Raw genomic sequence first — 15,764 nt, forward strand, 5'->3', positions numbered from 1 at the left:
TTTATCCCTACTTAAAGATAGATCAGCCTACATGTAACAGCTACGTACAAAAACTACAAAAAGTAACAGCTAAATACAAAAAAGTTATACAATTGTCCTTGGTTTTACAATGATAAATTAAAAATTAAAATTCGCCAATCAAACAACGTATGCAAGAATTTTTATGTTGTTCTTTTTTTGTTAAACAGTGAGAGTAAAATAACTTACTGGAAAAAAAATTAAGAGCTGATGAGCATGCCACTAATGGAAAAAAGAGGGTATTTTCACAGAATCGGTAATTTCCCCAACCCATCTCCATTTGATGTCAATCAAAACATGCCACTGGCAATTTAGTTTTTTTAAAAAAGCAATATGTTTGTGCATATACACCAGTTACTTTATGTACAATAAAGGAATGGGGAAGGGGAAAATGAAAGAATAGAGAAACTATACTGTAGTAGTCAGTACGTGGTGGAACCAAATTGTAGTTTTCTATTTGAGAATGTCTTCTTGGTCTGGAGGAACAGAGTTCTGGAGTAAAGTAGCAGGTTCCCTTTTTAGTAGACACCGCCTGTCTGCTGCTGGAATCAACTGTATCTTCATCTTCCTTCTCTAACTGTGCAGGTGTGTCTTTTTCGTTGATTGGCTGCCGGTCAAATCGGAATCTGATCTGCCTCATTGACAAACCCTGTCTTTCACAATAGGCCTTCATTAGTTTACTGAGAGGTGTATGCCTCTTAATCTTAAACTGCACCACAGAACCATCCTGCCCCGCCACCTTCAAATTAATAGATCGTTGTTCTCAGTCTTGACTCCTTCCTTTCCGTCCGCCACGGCTAGCGCTGGAGTCTTCTCAGCAGCCGCTTCACAAAGGCGGCACCAGGTCTGCAGGGAACCAGCGCCAAAGCTGGGCCAGGAGCAAGATGGAGGTGGCAGCAAGGAGAAATTTTGATGTGACAATGCCAGTCAGGAAAAGGGTTTGAAGAGTACATCGTATTCAGGGAGGCAGAAAAAAAATATCACTGCCTGAGACAGTGTAGAAATAAATGTTTTCTTTATAAAAATAATTATCAAAACATAGATTTATAAATAAATGCAAAGTGACATGTTTTGGTTTGTGATCTCTTATGTTTTATATTTTAGAGACATTTGTTTCACATCCTATTCTCTTTTTAATAGCATTAATGCTTTGGCCTTGCTGTGTTCCAGTATATAATGCATTGCTTATTTATAGCTGTGATAGCTTTAGTTTTCTGGAAACTCTGTTGTATATTGCCATCTGTTGTATTTGATGGGAAACAGTATAATATCTGTGATATTATATCTAAAGTTATGACTTTGGTGATATCTGTTATGACTTGCTGACACTTCCATTTAAACTCTAATTTTGAATTGTTTCTGCATAATTATGGTTAACCTGACATTGGGCTGAAAGATGATAGAATTTCAGGTAGCCTTTGTGAATGCTGACTTAGATTCATTATGTACATCAGAACTCTGTTTCTAAGAGCAGGGAAAAATTTTAATCTGCTTTTGTAACTAAAAAAACTTGATTCTTTAGTATAAATGAGCTGGTAGTTAATGTGAATCAGATTATGTTTTGTTTTAATATACTTTTGAAAACTTAGATTTTAAAAATGATTACTTACAGTTTGAGTCATTTGAATATAATTGGAACGTTAGTTGAGAACGTTATGCTTTGCTTTCTATAATTTATTATAATTTATCTTAAATTGAAGGGTTAAGAAAATAATATCATGTGTGAAATGAAACATGGCCAACACACAGATTTTTTTTTCTAATTGAATGAAGTAAAATAATCTAATACTTATCTAACGAACCATGAATGGTTCTCTAACAAGTCATTAGACAAGAAATGTCTTTCATTTAGAAATATATTAATATGTTCTCAAGGAATAAAGACTTCAGTCATTAAATAAAGACTAAATAGTTAACTGTTCCAATATTCAAAATTATAACTACACTTTTCTAAGATCATTTTTGTGTGATGTTATTTGCATTCTAAAAGCATTATTCAGTTGAAGTGACGGTTTAAAATAAGTTTTAGAAAAGTTAGGATGGTGTTGTTTCTGTTGCTCTAATAAACCTCATATAAGGGTTTTCTTACTAACACGGATTCAATTTGATTTGATAGTTTCTTAAATTTTAGGCTTTTAAAATTTAAATAAATTATACAAGCATTCACTATTTAGTAGCTTTTTGTGTGTGTGGATATGCTGATGCAGTTTTAATGAAGCTTAATGATTTTTAAAGATTAACTTTCTCTGCTATTGCTTTCAAGATCTAGGCTTGACAGTGATTTTTTAAAAAAAACACACGCACTTTCATCAACTGCTATGGACAGTCCATACTTGACAGGTTAGGAAAAAACAGTCATCTGTGATGCTAATATACCAATTTATTGATTAAAGAAGTTAAAAGTGTTTTATTGGTATTTATAGAATCATAAAGGGCTTCACAGGTGGCTCAGTGGTAAAGAATCCACCTGCCAAGGAGGAAACAGAGGTTTGATCCCTGGGTCGTGAAGATCCCCTGGAGGAGGGAATGACAACCTGCTCCCATATTCTTGTCTGAAAAATCCCATGGACAGAGGAGCCTGGTGGGCTACAGTCCATGGGGTCGCAAAGCATCGGACACGATTGAGAGAATGAGCACACACAACAGAATCATAAAATAATTTTTTGTTAAGTCCTTAATATAGGGCAAATTTTGTATAAAGTTTTAGGCCATGATGTGGAAAGCAGCATATTATAATTGCCTTAAATTATCTTTCTCAGCGTAGCAGAACAAATGTTAAGAGTTAGTTACATTATGATTTTTAGATTAATCTATTTATTATTTATTATTAAGCTATTTTATTCAAAACAAAGCAGGAAAATATAGTGGAAAGAAGGTATGTTTACAAAGAGTTTTTTTCCCCCAGAGGGCTTTTTTAATGTGCTTTATTTCTGAAATGTAAACATACATTTTCAAAGCATACTTAAGTAACAGGACAATAAAACAAAGAAATGAAAAATTGCCGTAAAGTTGAACAATTTGAGTGGTTTTGACATATATTTTTGGTTGAATATAAACTTCAACGTAGTAATTAATGAAGTATAACTTTATTTAATATATGCCTGAGAATTTAAAAAATGCACATGTATGCAAAGATAAAACATGGCCAGACAGTACTCCAAAATGTTAACAGAAGTTTTCTCCTTAAAAGTAATTGATTTTTATTTCTTTTTTTAGACTTTTATTATTTTCCAAAATCAGTGTTTTAATTTTTGAGTCAGAAAAAAAAACCCAATAAATGCTAACGAAAGCTTGAGAGGACTGACTGATTCTTTTGGTAAAATTGTCTTTAATAAGAAGACTGGTAAACAGGCCAGGGGATACAGTGGAACCTGACATGCCGTGGTATAAACTGGGGAGAGCTGATGAAAGATTTGGATCTGGAAGATGAGTCTAGGTAGCGCATGAAGAATGAATTAGAAGGGAAGAAGTGACAGGTAGGTGCAAAGTCTACTCAGTGGGCAGTTACAAGAATTTGAAGTAAAAATGCTGAAGTCTTCGCTTATATTAAGACACAAACCTTGTGTTCCTTCTCAAATCCTTTGTCTCTTCTATCTGATAAGAGCCTCATCTGTGCCAAGTTGCTGTTCTACTTTTGAAACTGGATGAAGTATCACACCTTGAGCGTGGGATCTGCCCTCCTACAAGCCACCATGTGGTCAGATGATACAGCCTAGAAACTGGGGGCAGTTAGCTCTCTGAGAAGTAAACATTCACTAATGGCAAGTGGAGCCAGGAGACATGGCAGCAGGTACAATCCCCTCCTCTTTCTCTTGTGGAGAAGTCCCGTGCCTGCTGAGTTATTTTTGGTGGTTACAGCAGTAACCAGTGTGGTAATACCGTGCATCTCATCAAACTACAACTTCCCTAGCCTCAGCCCTTCTTCCCCCTCACTCCACCATGCAGGGCTAGTCCCTCCTCGATAGAATACCTTATGCTCTGCTTTCTACAGTAGCTGGGCTTAGCCGGGCTTTACCAACATCATCACAGGGGGAGTGAATAGAGAGGTGAACAAAAATTCAAGAGATATTTAGAGGGTAGTATTGACACAAGTTTGGTGGCTGATCTAACATGTTGGGAGCAAGGGTCAGGAGTGTATTTAAGTTAACGCCTAGATTTCTAATTTGGATAATCAAGTGGCCAGCCCTAGCACAATTCCTAGTATATATTAAGCCTTCAGTCACTATTTATTGAAGGAATGAATATATGAATGATGGTACTATTACTAAGGTATAGACAACAGAAGGCATGTATCATATGTAATGTAATATGTGTGTAATATCATATGTAATCATATGTAATGTAATATGTATGTAATATCTTATGTAATGTATCATATGTAATCTCAAGGAGATTTTAACAAACATTGGCAGGAGGGGTTTCCAATCCATCTTTTTCAAAAATAATACTTTACTTATTTGTTTGGCTGTTCCTGGTCTTAGTTATGACACTCATGATCTTCAGTCTTCCTTGTAACATGCAGGATAATATATATGTATGTAATTATATAAATAATATATATAATTATATGATATTTTATATATATATATATATTTTAGTTGTAGCATTTGAACTTTAGCTGCAGCATGTGGGATAAAGTTTCCTGATGAGGGATGAAATCTGGGCCCCCTGCATTGGGAGTGTTGAGTCTTAGCCACTGGACCACCAGGGAAGTCCCAGTTCTTTCTTAAGAGGGCTTGATGCAGATATATGTGAATGAGGCCTTGGAAAGAGTGGTAAAATGTTGAGCCTGAAAAGGTATTGACATACTGTCTTCAATTCAAACAGATTTTGTTCTTGTTGAATCTGAATATGAATCTAGCCTGTTCCAAATAATACAGTAGAGTTTAAACCATCTCTGTTGTCCATGATTCACAAAGCAACCAGGCACAGTTAACATAGTGCTAAGTCCTGAACCTCTCATTTCTGAGCTATTTTCATGAAAACCACAGAAAAAAAGAGCTAAAAAGCCTTCTAGAGATTATCTGGCCCAGTTTCCCTGGTTCAGGGATGACTTGGCACACACATTTAGGAAAAGCACTGGTATTTGTTTCTCTGTAGAGTTGACTGACACTCAATTCCCAAATAACAATATTATATTATAGAAAAATAGAAAAGATGGCCAAGAAAAGCTTAAAAAACTAATACGTAAGGAAAATCTTTTATTCAACTATAATAGAATGAGTGACCCCTGAAGGTACAATTTCTTTTTTGCAAAGTTTGGGATATTTAGACCTAATTGGAATTTATAGCTAAGCATAAATGCTAGAGTAGAAATGGCTGTAAAATAATTACTGTGCTTGGTGCTAAAATGAAAATTACTGGCCTAAAACCATAATGAAAATTCCAGTACTAATCAGAGTAGAGCAATACCTTATATTATAAAGTTATTGAGAAATAAGAAAATCAAGTACGAACATTTGACGTTTTCTTAAAAAATATTCATATATAGCTAACTAGATTCCAAGCACTGCTCTACGAATTTACAAATATTATTTAATTCCTATAACAATCCTATTCAGGAGGCAGTATCACTGGCTCCTTTCACAGACGGGGAAACTGAGGCACCAAAGGGTGAGTGATTTGCCCAAGGCCACACACTACTGTGGTGGATTCAAACTCTTTTCCCAACTGCCTTGCATTTGAGGGCCATGCAGTTCATACAATCAGCTTATCTTTAAATATCTAAAAAGTGAAAGTGGCTCAGTAGCGTCAAACTCTTTGTGACATGGATTGTACAGTTCATGGAATTCTCCAGACCAGAATACTGGAGTGAGTAGCCTTTCCCTTCTCCAGGGGATCTTCCCAACTCAGGGATTGAACCCAGGTCTCCTGCATTACAGGCGGGTTCTTTACCAGCTGAGCCACAAGGGAAGCCCGAGAATACTGGAGTGGGTAGCCTATCCCTTCTCCAGCGGATCTTCCGGATCCAGGAATTGAATAGGGGTCTCCTGCATTGCTGGTGGATTCTTTACCAACTGAACTATCAGGGAAGCCCTTAAATATCTAGCACAGCATATTGATCATATGATGAAGAGCACAGAGGAACTGAGAGTACGATTCATGTCTTCCATCTCATGTTTATTTCAGTACATGCACTTGCTGAGTTAAATAGTAAACAGAATTAACCACACTATTTACATTGTTTTTTTTTTTTCTCTTTCTCCATCCCTCCTCCACCGGGTGAGTATAGTCTGATTCACATACTTATATGCATATAGGTTTAACGTCCACTTGGTTAGGTTTCATCCTGGAGCAGGAGCCACTGAGGAATAAAGTCATGAAGTTAGGGAGGCATGAAACTTTTTTAGGCTTATACTAACTGAGGGACACTTGATTGCCTCCCTGCTGTTCCAGGTATGAGACTCTTTTTATCTAACCATTTAACAAGTGTTTTATTAGGTGCCTTTTATAAGACATACTCTTTCAGATTGGAGATTATCTGAGTGTATTATGAACAGCATCAACCAAGTCCCTATCTGCATGCATCATACACTCTAGAGATAACACAAACAATAAGTAAACAGGCAATCATTTATGAGATTTGGTAAGAGATATGAAGGAAAATAAACTAGGGTAATTGGTTAGAGAAAAATTATGACTGTGTTGCATCTATACTAGATGGGATAATCAAGAGGTCTTTTCTTAGGTGACATTTGAGCAGACACCTGAATGAGGTAAGGAGAAAAGCCATGCTAAGATTTGGGGTTGAAGACAATGGAAACAGTAAATGCAAAGATCTTGAAGCAGAAGCAGGTTTGACATTTTCAGAGGACCAGTGAGAAGACTGATGTGATTGGAGAAGGAATGAACAAAAAGAAAGTGACAGAGGATGAGGTAAGAGAATCAGACAAGAGCCCAATCACGTGGGCCATTGCTAGGTGTTTGTTTTTATTCCAAGAGTGATGGGAAACAATTAGAAGATTTTGAGCAGGAGGAGAGTGAGCATATTTCATTTTTACTTTAAAAGGATTGGTTCCTGTGTGAAAAATGAAATGTAGGGTAAAGCAGTGGAAGTGGGGAGAGGAGTTAGGCGCTTACTGCAGTAGGTTTGCTAAGAAATAATATCTGGACTGTTGCTAGTATAGCAGGTAGTAAGAAGGTATGGGGTTTGTGATGTATCCACATCTATAAATTAGGGCTGACAGGAGTGGCTGAGAGATGGATGTAGAGTGTGAGGGAGAGGAAATCTAGGGCGACGAGAGGGGAGGAGAGCTGCATTATTATTCGGAAAATATTTCTCAAGGAAGTTGATGACAGAAAACTGCATGGGAGACATTTTGAGGGAAAGTGGGTTTAGCGCCCTGACCACAAGGCCCACCATCCTCCTCCTCTCTTGGGGGACGTCCCTGCTAACATAACAGGAGGCCCACAAGAGGGCACACTTCTCTCATCCAGTCAGAATCATGGGCCCCTTCTGTGCCAGTTCCGTCGGCTGTTGAAGTCAGGTCAGTCACGGTCAGAGAAAGAAAAATCCGCCTTTTTTGCAGGTTGTGGAAAAACTAACTGAAGGAGCGATCCAACTGCCATTGCCTAACTCTTATTTTATGATAAACAGAGCCTATTAACACTAATATCAGTCACCATGGAGTTTTTCCTATGCGTTGCGCTTTGTGTTAAGCACTTGATTTGCACTCATTAACCCTAAATCTTTACACCACCTCTATACTATAGGTACAGGTGACATTTTAGGAATGGAGAAACTGAGGCATCAGGCACCAAGAGATAGTGTGCGTGGGTAATTAAATTACTTTGTTGTGTCCGACTCTTTGCTACCGTATGGACTGTAGCCCGGCTTGTTCAAGTAGGAATATTGGAGTGGGTTGCCATTTCCTCCTCTCGGCTATCTTCCCCACACAGGGACTGAACCCCTGTCTCCTGTATTACAGGATTCTTCACCGGCTCAGCCATCAGGGAAGCCCGTGAGGGAGAGGAACTTGCCACAAAGCAATGGAAGAGCACTGTACCCTGAACACTTAATATTTTGTATGTTTTTGTTTATTCTCAGTCAGCAATTCTTGGGAGAGGAAACGCTAGAGCTGACTCAGTTTCAGCTGGTGACTAAGGTGGGACCAGAAGACCTGTTTTCGTACTTTGCTCGAAATAGGGGGAGGGAGATTTGCCTCAGGTTGAAGGCTGCGAATGGACATATTATTTTGGTAGCGAGTACTTAATGACTGAGGATGACAGGTGGAAAAGGACCAACATTTTTAAAAATCATTTTCCTGTAGGTCGTGATTTTTTTTTTTTTTCCTTTAGGATATTTCCTCCTCTGGTTTTAAAAATTGTCACAAAACATTTACGCAACGACCTGGGGTGTTATGACACCCTTAGGTCAAAATGTAAGGACAACCTGGATGAAGGACAATTTTTAAAAAAGAACATGGCCTGCCCTCGCCTTGGTTAAATAAATCAATGGAAACGATTTGTTCAAACTGGAGCATCCAACAGACGCAAGCTCTCTGAAACAGCCCGGACTCCTTGGCAAACACCGTTGCTTAGCGAGACGTCAAAACTCCCGCGTGCAAACAAACGCAAGAGGGGCTCAGCCGCCGGCATGCAGCGGACTAGTCGCAAGCTCTGGTTTCGGAAAAACGCTATAGAGGGACGTGTAGCTCCTCCCTCTCCTGGTTAGGGGTGGGTGAGGGGAGAGGGGAAGAGGAGCAACCTTCCTGGCTAACCTCTCCGGTGATGACGCCTCTCTCCGTGCCGGGAGGGTGCAGGCGAGGTAGAGACTAGTCGCTCCGCAGGAGAAAACGCCAGTCTTAGTGTTGGACGTGAGGCGGGAAGGAGGGGGAAGGCCGCCCTCAGTCCCCAGCACGGTCAGCGCGCCCCTCCCCCCCGGAAGCGCGCCCGCCGGCCCCGCCCTCCTCCGCCACCTCCCGGGGACTCGGGTTGTAAAATCCCACGCAGTGGGGCCGACTCGGTGACGGGGCGGGGCGCGGCACTGGCGCGGCCCCAGCAGTTCCTCCCCCCACCTCTCCGCGCACTGGCCGCTCTCCGCGTCCCAACTCCAGCCTGCCTCCATCACACCAACACCCCTCCCCCAACGCCTCAGCGCGGCTCCAGCACCGTGAGACCAGCCTGCGGCCTTGGCCACCCCCCCAAACTCCAGCCTCCGCCGCGCGCCCTGCTCTCCCCCGCCGGGGGCGTCTTCCGAGTCTGGACCCCAGTTGTCTGGGCTACAGGGAGGAGCTGCAGCCGCGGTAGCCCCGCCTTTTGGGCTTTTGGACTACCCCAGCTCCTTGAACATCTGGGTGCTGGAGTTAATGTTCCAGATGCGGCTTCCGGGCGGCCAGATGTGCGCACTCGCCCACCGCGGGCCGCTCGGGCCTGGCGGCCGGCGAGTCTGGGCGGACGCGTGGGAGGGCCTGGGAATTTTCCCTCGGAGCTGACTTAAAAGCCGTCGGAACCTCAGCCCCCTGGGCTCCCCGCCTAGGCCTCCAAACTCTCCCGAAAAGTACTGCCAAAAGGAAAAGTTTCCAACCCCGCCCCTGCCCCTCGGCCGTGCAGCCTTCGGAGCTTCTCAAACCGGCAAGGAAAATAGAGCAGTTCTGTGGGATTACCCCCGTGGAGAGAGGAGCCTGGTGGGCTGCCGTCTACGGGGTCGCACAGAGTCGGACACGACTGAAGCGACTTAGCAACAGCAGCAGCATGGGATTCCCCAAAGAAAACCCCTGATGTATTGACCACGCGATCCTGGTCTGGCCATGGGACGCCAGGTGCACAGCCAGCGAACTCCAGGTGCGGAAGAAGTTAACAGTAGGCTTGCATTTGGGGTTTGCCCTAAAGCGCCCTTTGACCGATTATGGATTCCACTTCCGAAGTTGAATGTCGTATTCCACCTGGTACGAGCAGTTCAGAGCAGAAGAAAAGCCAAGTGAACCCTGTGACTCAACTCCCTTGGAATGTGCCTGGAATAATAAGGGGGACTTGAAAGGTTTTTATGGCCGCGGGTAAAGCTGGTGGAGACCAGGCTCCTGCGCCCTCAGTTGGCGGACGGCCGAGGGGGGCAGTGTTGCCTTCTGCAGTGCTGCAACGCCTGCAAACCGGACAAAAATAGTCGGAGTATCTGGTTTAAATCAACCAAAAAGCATTTCTATCAGCTTAACCCACCGTCCGTCGGAACCGGCAGAACAGAACGAGCCAGATATAATCCCGGGACTCTTTTTAACACTCCAGTGAGAGCTAAACCCAATCACATTTTACCTCTGGGATTTCTTAAGTGTCCTAATGTAAAACTGTCGTTATTTTATAGATGTTGCAAATTAAACTTCCTTTTCTGAGGTTATGTGTGGGCCTGTGCTCAAGCATTTACGTTTACTAGCAACGCTCTGAATGGGTGGCCTTTTTGGGGGTGGTGGTGGTGGTAATTGATGTTATTGAACCGTGCAGCCCTAGAATAGTAAAAAGTATTCGAGGCCAACATACGGGTTGCTTACACTACCAAATATTGATATAGAGTCGCATTTTCCTCCCTTCAGGTCCTACTCAGAATTCCAAAGGCAAGTTGGAACAAAAGGAAAACGTGTCTGAGTTTAAAGAGAGGACTTGTGCCAAGAATTACAGTCACAGGGTAAATAACCTTGTTTTCTCCTTCATCAGTGGCAGCTACCAAACCCCGCTCTTGGAATATGGCCAACAGTCTGTCTGGTGGAGGGTGCTGCTAATTAGAGACCATAAACCTCTCTGTCAAAGAGGGCATATGACCTTCCCTTCAAGTCTAAACAATAAAGCTGGCGAACTGCAGACTGCACTCTCTCGCGGGCTGCCCTGCGGATTCCCTAAATAGGAACAGGATGATGGCCAGGCTTAAGAGGTTACCATAGCTCTGCTCTCACACTTTGAGGAATCAGTCACTCCGCTTCCCAGTATAACTTGTTTCAATTACTCTCGACAATCTATTTAGAGGAGAGCAGCTTGCAGAGAGAACTCATTGTCTAACCTAAATGAGGAAGCAATTATTACTTGCTGCAGTCTAATGTGCTTTGAGACTGTCAGGTCAAATATCAACCAGATCTCATATAACTTTACTTTGCACTTGGGAAGATATATATCCTTTTAAAGACGATTATGTATGCTTGCTTTTCTGAATCACCCATTTTATTCTAATAAGTTTACAAAATTAAGGTCCCCCCCTCTTCAATAGTCTTTTCTAATTTTAGGATTTGTTATTCTAAGGTAAACAACCACAGCCTCTTCTGTACGTTGCTTAATGTTAAATTACACTTTAAAAACTTTGGCTTTTTAAATGGGTTATCTTCTCAGTTCAGCTCAGTCGTGCCCGACTCTTCGACTCTTTGTGACCCCTTCTCAGAATATAGCAAAATGAAGAGTTCCCCAAATCTTCCTTTCTTTGTCTAATTTCCCTCCCTGGGGGCCCCCTGCAAGCTTTAATTTTATAGGAGGTGTTGTAAACTAAAAATAATTCAGTTCCACTTTCCTAGAACATAGGGAAACTGTTGCCTGCTATATATCCCACTGTACTTGCTTTCTACTGAAAAGACTGAATGAAGTTCATCTCCTGTGTAAAAAGTCATTTGGCCCTTTTCTGTTTTATTAGTGAAAACCTAGGTTTATTAGTTAAAACACGAAAATTCTTGTTGTGAACAGAGCACATAAAAGGCTTTACAAGGTGTGGCTTGAAGAGAGAAAGTGGCAGAACAAATGCTGGTGGGAAGGTGAGGAAGGAAGGCACTTCCGGAGTGGATACTCCTCCAGGCTGAGCGACATCCTCTCTTCAGATCTCTTCCTGTTTGTCTCAGTCAATAATTGATAGTAAATGTGGTCTTTTTCCTATTCAATTCAAAAGCGTCTTTTCTCTCCTTGCCGAAGTTACCCTAAGAGCCAAATCTACTATTAACTACGTTACTCAAAAACTTCAATCCATTTTAATCTTCTGATAATCTGAAATTTTTATCTAATGCAGAAATGGTAAGAACCATTTCTACCTTAGCTGTTTAAGTATTCTGTGGTAGCCAGGATAACCAAGTATAATGGAATTAACAACACAAGAATCTGAAGCTACAATTATTGTGCTTGGGTTTGATCACTGTTGAGTCTTGGTTTTCCTATCTGTAAAACAGACATACTTCTGTGTCGAAGTATGGAAACAAATGATATATAAATCTTATTTATCACAATCTAACACACAGGGCATCACAAGCCTCATGAGACATAATTTCCCTCTTTCAAATAAGCATGTGCTGCAACATTCCCTTTCTTTGTAAGATAAACTAACAAAGTGCAAGACTTGGGAATTTTATATGTTGACTCTGACAAACAACTTTATATTTTAGGGTAAATAGTTTCCTTTGGAACTTAAGGATACTATGATGGTTAATTTTATGTGTCAATGGATACATCACTGCACTTGGACATTTGCTCAAGCATTGGTCTAGATGTTCCTGTGAAGGTTGAAGAACCTAAGCTACTCCATTTTGTTAAAAGAAAAACTCCATTTTGTAAGGTTCCGGGAAAAGAGCCTTTGGAAATCCCCTGACCTCACCCCACCACCCACGAGCCAATCGGATCCCAGATCAGAATCTCCTGACTTAACGTTCAGGAACTTGTGGTCTACCTAGGTAATAGGGACCAATCAGAAACCAACACACAACTCTTCGAAAGAAAGTGAACAATCAGACGTCCCCCTACCTAGAAATTCTTTTTTTCATGAACACTCCCTATATAAGCAATATAATCCAAAACCTGGGGCTCCTCTTTATAGCCGCTGTGTCGGTAGCGGTAGGAGCCCCAGCTCGAGCTTGGTAACAAAAACTCTCTTGCTTTTGCATCGGATATTGGCTCTCTGGTGGTCCTTGGGGGATTTCGCGATTTGGGCATAACAAAGGTATTTTTTAGATGAGATTAACACTTAAATCAGTAGACCTCAAGTAAAGCATGTAATCCTTCATAGTGTGGGTGGCACTCATCCAGCTAGCTGAAGGCCTTCAGACAGAATTCTACCTGCAGAATGCCTTTGGACTGGAGCTGCAACATCAACTCTTTCTTTGGTTTCTAGTCAGCCATCTGGCCCTGTAGATTTTGAGCTTGCCAACCTCCGCAATTACATGAGCCAATCCCTTAAAATCTTTTTTTTGGGGGGGTTGTCCAACAAATTAATTTGTTTTTTTTTTTTATTTTTATTATTTTTTTTTAATTTGGGTTTTTCCGTAAGATCGTTCAGGAAAACCCAAAGGAACTTTTTGGCCAGCCCAATGCATATAGATATGCACACACATATTACTGTTACTGAAAGAGTTTGTGGGGTCTCGTTGCTTGCTGCCTGAAAGCCAGGAAACAGGCCAGGCTGGTGGAAAGGAAAGTTCGCTTTATTTCAGATGTGGGCAATGGGGTGGGTGGTGGACATTTGTCCAGAGGCCCACTTTTGCCCCCAATCTCTCCCTGACAAGCAGGGGATGAGAGCTTTTATAGAGTGGGGTGGGTGGGGTGGGGAGGCTACATGCAGAAACAGCACAGTCTTCTCTAACAGTCATCTTCAGATTGGTCATCGCTGGTCTGACCAGCATCGTCTTGCTTGTTTTAGGTAGTTAATCTTCAGTTCCAGGGTCTGCTTGTTCCCATTTCTTTGTGGCCAGTTCTTGGAATTGTGGCAGCTCATGTCCTGGGTACAATCTAGTCATCATGTAGGTAACTTCTCCCACCTGGGGTTTCAGTGTCTCTAAGACAGCTCACAGGATATGGCTCAGAATATTATCTATAGCGCTTGAGAAAGAACTAAAGGTCCTTGGCCATGCTTAGTGACTACATTCTTACTATTTAGTCTCCTTTGACTGTTTTCCTTTGTTTCCACATTTCTCACTTCTCTGATTAAACTTATTCTTTGATTAAAGTTGTCCACAGACAAAAGGCAGGCAGAGGATGTGGTGGGGGGTGCAAGGACCATAGCCTCCTGCTCCGGTTCACTACTGGTTTCATTTCTCTGGAGAACTCTGATCAATAGATACCAACTGTTGACTCCTGGCACCACCATGATCTGTTACAGCACTCAAATTTAAAGTAACAAGTCTAACATTTTTGAGAAAGAAAAAAATCTCCACATTTATTTCAAACTCTTTCACAATACATTGAGATAGCACTGTCAAACACATAATAAATCAGTCAGATACTCTAACCTGACTTCACTGACTTTTCTCACTCACCTTTTCTAAATTTCAGCATTAAACAATGCTTAGAAGAGAAAAACTTCTCTTCCAAGGTTGACGTGCAAAACTATCTGTTCCTGCTCTTTACCTTCCTTCTCTCTTCACAGACTTCTCTGTAATTCTCAAAGATACAGTTGAAAAGATACGGAACTGTGACAGTTTATGGAACTCAAGGTTAAAAGTCACCTTGAAAAATTCGCAAGGCTACAAAAAAATGTAGTGAAGTTTCAAGAAATGCTGCGTTAAATAAAAGTTATGCCCTGAGTACTCCAGGTGAGAGATGATGACGACTTAAACTAGGGAAAATGAAGGGGAGGTGAGTTTAATGGTCACATTCAATATGTATTTTGGAGAGACTCAAAATAACTTACTAATGTGTCAGATGTAAGAGGTATGGGAAAGAAGAGAACCAAGAATTTAAAAAACAAAAACTAAACACCAAAACCTGCTTCGAGAGAAACCAAAGTACTCAATAGCCTAAGATAAATTAAATCATAAATAATACTCAATCCAAACATTTGGTAACAGTGAATTTGTTATTTTTAAAGCAAGAATTATTGTCCTTAAATTAACTGTTATGAGGCATTGTGCAGAAACATAACAGAGCTACCATTCACAACAGACACTCAAAGAATATTTATGAATGAAAAAAACTATGCTAAAATTTGATTTGCTCAAAGTGCCAAAATACCACATATATATTTTTATTCTTTCCCCTTGTCCTTAACTGGGATTGCCAGGTAAAGTAAGAGTAAATAGGATACTTTTCCTGCTTTTTTGAACACAATATCTATCCTACACTTATGGACAGTTATCAATCTTGTGCTTTAAATTTTCAATTCAAAGCATCTTCTTATAAAAAGCAATTTAAAAAGCACTACCAAAAAGAGACCATAAGGAGAGTGTTTCAAGGATAAAATATTGATGGGTAGGTAAAAGGGCAGAATGTTTTTCAGAGGACAATGAATCAGTCTGACATGAATTTTGTTCCATGAATCTCTTTCTCAAGAACAGTGAACTACTACTAAAAAGAATAAAACACTGACAAAAATGCTGTAATTTATATAGTCATTGTGTTCTTTGAATTTTTATTTAAATTTCTGACTTCTTTGGATCATCACAAGGATATATATTCTAATAAAAATGAAAATGTAACTCCATTTGGAAATACTTGAACACATCATATATCATAATGAAGTAACACAAAGAAACTTTCTTAAACACAGGCTTTCTCTCTAAAGCTTAAATGTGAGGCAGACAGACATCTGATTTTAAAACAGATGGAACCCCAGAACATTTCCAGGATACATAAAATTGAATTTTGTGTTATATTTTGTGTCTGAGACAGCTAACAATATAAATCCATGACTAGGGTTTCTGAACTAGTTGTTTTTTCCCATCTTCTTTTTCTAACATCCAAATTTTAGTTATTTCTTTTGTAATTCTATGGATGAACATTCTAGAATGTATGCTTTTTTTCAGTTAGACACACATATATAGTTTTAGATTTTCTACTGTAAGTTATTACAAGATATTGAATAT

General features: G+C 40.5%; 1 pseudogene; it reads right to left on the reverse strand.

Moving 5' to 3' along the window:
* Positions 1-313: 313 nt before the first annotated feature.
* On the reverse strand, positions 314-8,616 carry LOC120865341 (annotated as a pseudogene).
* Between the last annotated feature and the right edge of the window lie 7,148 nt (positions 8,617-15,764).

This window comes from Oryx dammah, unplaced genomic scaffold (assembly GCF_014754425.2).
Source record: "Oryx dammah isolate SB20612 unplaced genomic scaffold, SCBI_Odam_1.1 HiC_scaffold_6, whole genome shotgun sequence".
Taxonomy (NCBI): domain Eukaryota; kingdom Metazoa; phylum Chordata; class Mammalia; order Artiodactyla; family Bovidae; genus Oryx; species Oryx dammah.